This window comes from Xiphias gladius, chromosome 6, assembly GCF_016859285.1.
Source record: "Xiphias gladius isolate SHS-SW01 ecotype Sanya breed wild chromosome 6, ASM1685928v1, whole genome shotgun sequence".
Taxonomy (NCBI): Eukaryota; Metazoa; Chordata; class Actinopteri; order Istiophoriformes; family Xiphiidae; genus Xiphias; species Xiphias gladius.
In genome coordinates this window covers 12,569,451-12,580,683 of record NC_053405.1, presented here as the reverse complement: position 1 = coordinate 12,580,683, position 11,233 = coordinate 12,569,451, and positions in this window count along the sequence as shown.

Genomic DNA, 11,233 nt, shown 5'->3' with positions numbered 1-11,233 from the left:
ATGAGTCACATCTGCACCTAGAAAAACCAGGCTCAAAAGCGTTAGTAAATCCAGCCCTCAGTATTTGAGTCTTATATAAACAATGTCTGTAGATGATGGGTGCTCCGAGAAGTTATACCCTTGACGCTTGCCCTTTGTTGGGAATTTTGCATTTCCTTTCTTCTCTCACATGGCTTTGTTTGAAATCTGCTTTTTCATATTGTCTCATGTTTTTCTGCAACCATAAATGTATCCTAATGTGGCTCTCTTGACCCTTTCTCATGGAAAAAAAAAAAGATTCCTTATCTCACTGGGGCAACGTGAGTAAATAAAGGTAAAATTAAAACAAGACAAATACTGTTCCTTAGCATCAAATAGCTTCCTACCACCTCAGACATAGAGATCTGCATCATCCCTTGCCATCTGTTGTCCACATACCAAAAAAAAAAAGCCCCAATCACAAACATCCTCTCAGGATCAAATCAGAAAGCGTCTCAAGATGCAAACAGCGAAGGAGACCGTCGCTCCAGCAGCCTGTCAGCTCCGCTCACGTCTTTATCTTTTTTCTGTGTCTTTCTACAGAGAAGACAAGTAGGAGAGGGCCCTGCCTGTGGCGTACGGAAGAAGGAAACGTCCATTCTAATATCCTGTCTGGAGCGTATAGTCTCTCCGTCAGCCTCACGTCTATCAGTGGATCTGGCTGGCTCTGGTGTACAGAGAATGCAGCCGCGCTGATATCTGATGTTCTCCTTGTTCTCTCCCTTTTTACATTCAACATGGCAAGGACATACAGCAAATTACTGGGGCAAAGAGACACACATCCTACATGGTTTATGAGGTGTGTGTGTAGAAATAAGTTCAAAGGAAGTGTGAAAGATTTTTACCAGGGTAACTTTAGGAAAAAGAAGGGTACCTCAACTGTCATGTAGCAATATCAAAAATGATTGCTCCCTTTATTACTCTAATATTACAGCTGCCATTGAGGTTCACCTCCCCCTTTCAAATAATCTGGTTACATTTTGTTTTGTGACTGTAAAGCAAAAATGGGCACATGACCAACCTTAAGTAAACTTAAATGCCTGAACCATGTAGATATTTTTTCCCCTTGTTAAACCAGTGGCACAATCCAGCTTATTTAGTTCTTGTATAGACATATAGTTTCTGCCAAATGCAGTCTATTGCGTGAGCAACCCTGCAACAAGGGCAAAAACATGATTCAAGGTCTTAGCACACTGAGTGATTTTTACCATTATTTGCTTACTTTTGCAAGAGTCCTACTGTTGGCACAGTAGTAACCTCTAAAGCAATATTGACTCAGAATGCCAATGAGCAAACAGCATACCTCCCATTTGTACATCCAACCAACTGATTTTATTTAGCAGTGTACAGTATTTTGTGACAGCCAACTCACTGAAAACATTTCTTTCATTTTTCCTTTTTTATGAAACAGCCAAAACCTATGACCTCATAAGTTCTGGTTATTTCTCAAGCACTAGATTCGCACATGCGCAGTGGGGGGAGACGGGAAAGGAGGGTAGTGTGGAAAGACACCAGTAGCCCCAGAAACAAAACTGGAGGAAGTGAGGAAAGGAAACAGAGAGAGAAAAAGAGACAAAACGACGGCTCCACATCTGCGAGAACCTCATTCATGGCGCCTCTCCATCTTGCCTTGCATGACCTTTTCTTAAAGTACAGGCTGTGAAGTTTTTCCCAGTTTATAAATAGTCCCTGCTAAATTCTACACTTCACTGAATTATTTCGACAGTGAAGGATTTTTTTTTTCTCTTTCTATCCTGCTAACACTGGCACCTCACCCTTCATTGCATATTATACGGACAGAGTGCCAGATATATGCCCAAAGGTGTGTACCAACCACCTAGCATGTTTACCTTTACCATACTTGTGCACTGTCATCGAGCAAAAGCAAGCTTCGGGGAGTAGGAAGTTCTCTCTCTGAGATATATTGTTCCACCAAAATAGGCGTAAAGAGAATTGGATGAATGCTCTTAGACAAGGTGTGAAGTTTTTATTTTCACAGACCCTCTTTTATTATCGAGTTATAGCATTGCTTAAAAAAAAAAAAATCAGTGTCCAGGTTGAAACTTGTACCAGGGGTGTAAAAATAGTGTAGTAGTTGCAGTTATCATTGAAGCTGATAATCATTTAAGGAATATTAAGATGTGGTTTTATTGGGATTTTATTAGAGTGTATATTCTTTTTTTTAATCTGATGAATAATCTACAGAGTTTTGTAATAAAACTCATTTCGAAACAAAATGAATCTGAAGTACATGAAGACCAGCCTGTCAAAAACCTCACTGAGAATTTTTCTGTTTTTGTCGTCTTTTTGGAACGAAGGACAGTAGAACAATGAATCTTACAGAAATTGATGATTGCAAAATGACCACATTAAGTATCCTCTTTCCCCTGCAAAGTGTGCTCCTTTTGCCGGACTAATTGCGGTAGTAATTATGAGGAAAAACTGCATCTGTTTATCAGCATAATGCCAGAGTTGTTTTATTTGCTAACATTATGGGTGCAACTTTTATTCGAGAGGCATGAATAAAAACTAAAAAATAACAGATCACAAACAGCTGGCATGGCAGTAACTGCTGCTACTTCACTATGGTAATAGTGACAGATGGAACAACAACTGAAGCTTAAATTACAACAACATGACTGTAATGAACAGGGTATTTATTGAAATATACTATGTGCTAAACAATACCAAAAAATTCCACTTTTGTTTTACCCATTACCGTTACGTTACCTACACTTAAGTGATTATTAACTGAGGCATAACAATCAGTTGATCTGTTTGTCTTGTTGTACTAAGTTCTATGTCAAGATGCTGTGGTTGCCAAATTCTGACAGTTGTCTCAGGTGAATTTAAGATTCATTTATTGTTGCATGACAATGCTGACAAATTTGGATTGAGGCAAGTCACATGTTTTTTGCTGTTCACACTGATGACAGAACACCACACGTCTCCACAGAGGGGAAAAATCAGAAGATGCGGTGTAAACCTACCCTGTGTGTGTGCTCTTACTGTACATTTATTGGTTTATAGCACAGTTTGCCACTGAGTGTGCCAGTATTGCTTTTTGGGGAGGAGGAGGTGGGCGGGGGATGAGGTTTCTGCTTGGGCCTCCAGTACAAAACCCAAAACAAAAAGAGAGCCCCAGTCACCAGCATGGGGTGCAAAGTGCAGCTGCCCTGCTAATGAGATTTTAAAATGGGTCATAATGCCCCCTTAAACGGCCCCTACATGGAGAATTATATGCTTCGTGTGTTGATTTATTCAAAAGGGGAGGAGGATTCGGCATATGTATGCGTGCATCTGTGTGTTTGTGTGTGTCTGTTATTAGACACAATAGCTTGCAGCTAGGTCGACTGTCAGAAAGCTGTATGCTCATAGGACAACTGTCCTTCACCTCCCCAATCTGACAGACTCTACGATATACACAATGAAAAAAAACAACATCATTTTAACTATATGTCTATTTTTAAAACAAATACATTACCTGAATTGAGAAAATGCAACATATTACTATTTCACTCACGCAGAACATGCATATGAATTTACTCTTTTCCCAGTAACAAATGATTCCCAAACCTCACTTACTTGGTTCAGTGGTTTTGCAAGTGAGCCGCACATAGCGCTAATTGTCGAGATAATGTTTTAATATAATGACTGGGTACTTACAGAGTGTAATAAATGAGTAAATGTTGTTTTTTGGTCAAAGGAGAGGGGAAGAGAATGAGCGAAAGAGACAGGACAAAAACACAAAAGGAAGACATTTATCTCTTGATTGCCTGTCTTTGTTAACATGCTGAGAGGATGTGGTTATTTGGGGATCGAACAAGGACAGCCAGCTGAGAGACGAGAGAGTAATAAAAAAAAGAAAAAGAGAGAGAGCAAGTTAGACAGAAAAAAGAGGGAAAGAAAAAGTTTGGAGGAAGAAAAAGATTTGGTAGTAGTGTGTGTGTGTGTGTGTGTGTGTGTGTGTGTGTGTGTGTGTGTGTGTGCGCATGCTTCCGTACCTATCCAACAGTGGGCCTCCCAGTCGTTACACACTCCCCAATAGTGGACTGAAGAGCCAACAGGGGACATTTTGGAGGTCCACTGTTGGTCCTTCCTTAAATCATGCTATAAATATCTCTGAACTTCTATTTTGAAATTTATTTTGATTTCAGCCAAGAGGGGACCTACAGGTCTGTGCGTGTTGAAGTTCATGCTCAATACTGCCTTTGTAGGCTGGAGCAGGGATATTAACGACTCATCACACGTCATTTATTTCACACTTCCACAGTGTGAATGGCTTGCAGCATCAAGCTTTCAGACCACAGGGAGGCTATTTAACAAAACGGCATACTGAGGGAAACAGTCTCCTTAAACACTGCTTTTTGTTGTCTTTTTGTGAATTAATATAGTTTCAAGCTTTACACTGCATGAAAATGAAGAATGAAATGGGTAATAAAGTATTTTGAAATCTATTTAAAAGAAAAAAAGAAGAAGAAAATTTTATAATTTAAATCCATCACACACACATGCGACATCAGACATTTAGTATGACCTTAAAATTTTGCAGGGCCAATGCAGGCCCCAGCCTGCATGGGCAGTGGCGGTGAAGACACACATTGCAGTACTATACACATATAGTAAAAATTATACTTCCATATATTTACATATATACATATATATGTATATCTGTATATATGTAAAGAAGTATAATTTTCTTTTTGACAGCACCCAAAAGAGCAAGTCAAAAGCTCTAAGAAAAAGAGAGAAACAGTCATTAACTGAATAGTTCTGTGTGTTAGAGGACCACTTGGAAGTTCTGTGGTTCAATTTTTATAAGGCTCAGTGAATTTTGAAATCCAACACCAAAAGTGAAGACTCAAAGGCTCTAAGAAATACAGCTCAGAGGTGTCTGACTAAACGGCTCAGGGTGTTAGGGGACTGTTTTGAGGTTGTAGGTGCAATCCTCAGGTAACTTATTGAATTTTGATTAATATCGCTGGGTATTAGAGGATCAGCCCATTTTGAAACCTTGGGTTTAATCCTCATATTCTCCACTAAAATTTGTAGTGTGTCGACTAAAGTAAACACTCAAAGGCTCTAAAAAGTATTCGACTAACAAATAGTCAACTGCCTTTTTACAACTAGCTCAGAGTGTTAGAGGAGTGCTTGGATGCTTTGAGGATGTGGGTTCAATCCTTATTAGGCTCACTGAATTTTGAAGTCGAACACCCAAGGACTCAAATGTTCTAAGAAATAAAAGTCAGATGCGTCTGACCAAATGGTTCAGGGTGTTGGAAGAAGTTTGTGCTGAAGTTTTGTGGTTGTGGGTTCAATCCTTGGTGAATTTTGAAGTTCAACACCAAGATGAAAGACTGAAGGACTTAAAAAGTGGAGCAAAAGTGTCTCTGACCAAATTCAATATGTTAGAGGACTGCTTGGAAAGTTTGTGTTTGAACTTTGTTACGACTGAAAAGCGCTCAAAGATAAGCTCCGACTGCAATCTGTATCGTGGTGGGTTCCTTTGCAGCCTTAAGGCACCAGTGGTGCAGTGTCTGATTCAAATCTAGTCTGTTTTTGGTACCTGGAGCATCAAAACCAATCCTGCCCCCCATGTATTCATGTCCCAGTTCACCACAGACAGTTCCTCTTTAGGCTATGGAGGGCTCCTCTTTGACAGGCAGACACCGGCCAGGGTTGCAAGTCCCATCTTGACAATTTTAAAAAGAGAATTACAAAAGCAGTTTCTTTTTTGTTTTTTCAAAATGACTAGAAATTGTGGTTCACACTTGATCCGCGTAGTCCAATAGTCCACTGTTGGTAAGGTAGGAATGTGTGTGTGTGTGTGTGTGTGTGTGTGTGTGTGTGTGTGTGTGTGTGTGTGTGTGTGTGTGTGTGTGTGTGTGTGTGTGTGTGTGTGTGTGTGTGTGTGTGTGTGTGTGTGTGTGTGTGTGTGTGTGTGTGTGTGTGTGTATACATAAGTACCAGTGATAAGATCCACTTGGTCGCATTCGGAGGGGCGACCAGCTGTGAGGATGAGTACGAGCGTGTGCATTTGAGCAGTGGTGTGTTTTTCTCTTTGAGTGTGTAAACTCATCAATGGTTGTGTTCGTGTACGTTTGAGCCTCCAAGTGTGTGTCTCACATAGTCTGTGCGTGGCTCTCAATGCGTCAGTGTTTGCATCAGACAAGAAATGACTGTATCTGGCCACTGAAATGGGACTCTGTTAGAGTGTGTATAGTGTGAGTGTGTTTGGGAGAGAGACAGAGACGGAGAGTTACGGGCCTGTCTGAAACCATCTTTTGTATGAGCTATGTATGCTCTTTGTGGGGGGAAATTGAAAAACATTAGCATGATAAAGGCTGGCTAGGGCTGCTGCGCTGATCATGTGACACATTACTGAAAAAGCGCATAGATAGAAAATGACAGCCAGCTCATTCACTCACACAGAAACCAATGGCCGCGCCAATAATATCTGGGAGAGGCAGCGTTCACTGAATTCAGTCCACAAGCGGCATCAGTTCACCAAAAAACAAAAGAACAACACTAACTACTTGTCATTTTTTTGGAAGGAGTGTTGTAAATACACAAACTACTGTACTGTGTTCTTTCCTTTGATCTCTCCTGTCTTTCTGTAATTTGTGTATGTGTGCATGCGCGCATGTGTGGTTTCTATGTGTGTGTGTGTGCTTGTGTGAGTGTGTGTGGGAGCATGCAGGCATCTGTGGGCCTCTCTAATTAGAGAGTGTGGCTGGGCCAAGCTCTTGTTTTTAAGATCCCATTTCAAAGCCGGAGACGTAGAGGGCTTATTTTTGGGCCTGGAACGTGTTGGTTTATCCACAAACCTTACTTGCTTGGCGACTGACAAAACAGGTCGACAAAGATGCAGCAGCAGTGATCTGCAAGAGGGAATTGTGTTGTTAAATGGCGGGATTCAGACGAAGGTCATGCTCTCATCTGTCGGTGTGTGACTCTTTATAAGCTGACAGTAAATTATTTTTTTGTGACGGTTGCGTGAGGCTTTAATTACTGAAGCGATGATTTAGGGAGAAAGGGAGCTCAGAAATTTCAAAACCGAGCCCAACACCACCCCCTTGTGGAACTGAATTACGCAGGCAGCTCATTAATGCCATCATGCATTCAGAGATTAGGCCTGTTTCAAAATCAGGTCAGCTGAGATGAGATTTGAACAGTAATTTGATGCAGCCCTTATATTGTTTAGTTGTTGGTATGTGATTTTTTGCGTGATGCTTTAGTATAATTGCCCATCCCTGGACTGTATGTGTGTAAAGGTACAAGGTTTACGTTTTTATTAACCGTCGTACCTACAGCACCGTCACCCTTTCGCCCATCCTTTGTTTCTTCGGACATCAAAGCCAGTTTTCCATGTTGGCGCTAATCCTACTTTAGTAGCACAAACGGATAACTACATCAGCTCTGTGTGCATTCGTAAAGCAAAACCCTGCGTAGCCAGTAGCTTCATCTTATCCCCCCTTTATCCAACAAATAAGAGCGTGGGCGGTTGTTACAACAACCCATCATCTACATTAATTTTCTGACAGTGACACACCCTGACTCTGTGCAATTACAGACAATAAACTGCACATCAGCAGCATGACAAACTGCCTTGAGTTCTCTTTCATTACCAAATGATTGTAATTTTAGTTGTTTTGTAAGAGGCTACCATGTTTATTAGGAGCCTGTCAATGTGTCCATGAGCAAGACACTTAACCCCTGCTGACTCACTCTAACTAACTCTAGGTTACACCCTCCTCTGAATGTTTAAATTGTGATGAAAATGTAGCATCTTTTGAATGAAAGCCGGCTTTTGATACATAGGTCCATTTCTCTTATTTTATTTTATTTTATTTTCAATGGAAACATCCAATAAGAGGCAATGTGCAAAGAAGGAGAGCGGTCCAATGAGCTCTGACTGTAAGGGCGTTTCCTTTGGCCTAGCGAATGTTATTAAAGAGGAGGATGCTGTCCTCTAGTGACAAATTTCATCATAGCAGCTTACCTCTTAGAGTCCATGGTCTTTTGTCCAAAGGGAATGAATCCAAATTTGGGAGACATTGCAGCCCAACATGAATCAGTCAGAGACTGATTTGCATGAAAAGATTTCAGGATGACTCGTAACTTTGATAGTAAGACATACTGTTTCTTCTTTAGAAGCCGGATTTCAGAGGAATCTTCTTCTTTTAATTGAGTTTTACTACCCAATATAAAATCCCCCATCTGACAAACAATCACAGCTTCTCTCATAAAATAAAATCTGATAGCAGAACAAGCCGCTGATAGTTTTGAAATTGAAAGACCAAAGAAAAAAAATGTCTTTTAATGATCCCTTTGGAAAATTTCAGCGGTCAAGGAAGTTAGTTATTTATATGGCTTAGAGATGGAGGAAATGAGGGAAAAGAGAGGGATGAATTAATATGTGATGAGATTACATTAGTTCAATGAAAATGTACATTTTTCTTTCTTTGTCAATTGATACATTTGTGTTTGAACTTTGTGTTTGAACTGCTTGATATTTTATTGTTAAGTCCAGTGATATTTTCTTTGTTCTGCCTCTAAACTATAGCCTACATCTCATGTGTTTTTCTTTTGTTGTTTATGAAAGTATTTTTGTCATTTCTAGCCACACATTACTATGTTATGAACAGTAAATTTAAAACAAAATGTATAAAGACTTTTAAGAAAGAATTCATAATTGGATGTACTTGGAGTAAAAATTCTTGTAGCAAGAGGAATTCATAGACGAATTCATTTTAAGATGTCAACAAGGAAATTAAGATGATGCCATTGTTTGGCAAATATGAGAGGCCTCTGGGATAAATATCTACATACAGCACAGAAAATGGTAACAAGAAGCTGTTATGCAGTTGTTTTGGAGGGAAAGTATCAAAGTTGTTATCAAACTCCTTTTACCTTGCGGGCTTGTTTTCGTGTTGCTTTTCAGCACGAAACATTCCTCGTGCTGTTGGTGGGGTTTAAATTCTACCTAGAGCCCTGAATCCTGGGATCCTGTGTGGTGCCTTATACATGTGCAGGATATTGCTTTACCTTGAAGATACTATGGTGGTCAGGGCATTTTTCGGAATCGCAACTTAAAAACAATATTTGATAACAGACAGTATAAACAGTATATCTGTATATCAGACAGTATATCTGCAAATATATTAGTTATCACAAAATTTGAATTTCTAATAATCTGTATTGTACCACACCTCAAATTTTTTTCAGTCTATACATCTAAACGAAAATACTGCACTGCATCTACATACTGATGAATGAGTTAGCACCTAATTTCTGTCTCGTTACTTCCACAGGTGAACAAAACTTCTTAAAAAGCCAAAAACCTCTTTTTTAGATAGAGATATTACCACCACTATGAGTACTACTGCTTACATTCATTAATGGTGAAAATTTGCTGTATAGATGTATTTTCCTAAATACCAAACGGGGACAGAGACTACAGGAGACAGCCGGAGACAGAACCATAGCAAGGACAGAGAGAAATATTTGTCCTGGTGTAAATAAATAGCGGGAGAGGTTAATCACCGACAGAAGGGGTTATGGCAGGAAGACTCCCAGGTAAGTCAAACTGCTCTGTAACTGACAGGTTCCAGGTTCGATCACCGTAAAATGCAATCTATATCTGTCAGCACTGAAGTGTGTTGTTAAGGTTTTAGTATGATGTCATTCCGAAAACGTAAAGTCAGTGGTTTAATTCCAAAAGCAGTCACGTGTCATTTCAAAGTATCCTTGAGAGAGGCACTTTACCCCTACCTGCTCACACACTGTAAGGCATAAGGCAGTCAGTGAAGTGCCTCAAGTGTAAAATGAAATCCAAAAATGCTCAGCTACCACAATAAAATAGATACACCTCACCGTAGCTGTGATATTTCCTCCAGTACCCATCCTCCCACTCACCAGCCACTAGCCAGCCAGCCAGCCAGCCATTGTCTATGATAGGTGGGGATGGGGGGAGAGACTGATGAGAGCTAGGGCACACCACGCCACTTCACCTTCCCTCTCCTTCAGCCTGACAGGACCTGAATTACAGTAAATGATAGCCCTCCTCGGCCACAAAGCGATTTAACCTGCTGCCGTCTCTCTCTCTCCCTGCTCTCCCACCCACCCCACCCCCCCCTTAATGGGTCCCCAATGGGTGGCCTAGCTCCCTTAGGACCTGGCAGGCAGAGAGGGACAGTCTCTTTGGAGAAAAGAGGGATGAGGTGAGAGGATTGAGAAGGAGGCCGGTAACAGGAAATGAGTTGCAGGAGTGTAAGAGAGCTGGCACAGGTACATTATTTACCTTATATACAATACAGACAACAACAAAATCAAAACCATTTTACTGACTTAGGTATATTCAAACTGCAATAAATTTGCATACAGTCATTAGGTATGTAACCAGTATTTCATGTAGTACCTGAAACATTTGAAAAAGGTTCCATGTTGAAATTATAAATGACAGTAAATGTAAAGTAAATATAAGAAATGGAAAAACAGTCAGTCATAATACATGGGGATGAGCGGCTGCTGACATTGATGTTTTTATGAGCCCCTTGATATTTTTCAAATCCCACCTTCATTCATGTTTTTTATCACCCTATGACCTGTCTTTTTATTACTGCAAATCTACATTTAATCACAGTGCAAATAAAAAAGGTAGGACTTGATGAAAGGGTTCAGGGTGTGATGAGGAGGATGGTCCAGTGAGTGGCTGACCTGCTAGTGACCTACAACTCGAGGTCAGCTGTGTCACTTTTCTCATTTGTTGTCATTTGTGTGTGTATGTGTGTGTCGTGTTCCTGTGTTAGTGTGTTGGCGTGATGGAATAATACTTTTTATTAGGAGCTAAAGGTTCACAAGGCCTGGGGACAATTGGTATGTGTGTTGCTGTATATAGTATATTTGCCTGTGTGTGCTTATGTACTTGTTTGTTCTGAAAATCTAGAATTTGCAATAATATACTGTGGGTGTTGTGTGGTAGCTGTGTGATTTAAATTCCTCAGTGTGTCCCTGCTTTTCCATTACCTTAACTGTGACAGTGAATACTATTAATATAGTATATAGTAATATACAACAGATATAATTGTGAACTCACTGTTTCTGTTTGCTATTAAGTATTTTTTTTTTTAAATCATTTTTACTGTTTGGGTCATTTTAGTCCTTTGGTGATCGTAAATGTTGTGGTTATACTTGCAGAATACTTACATGACAC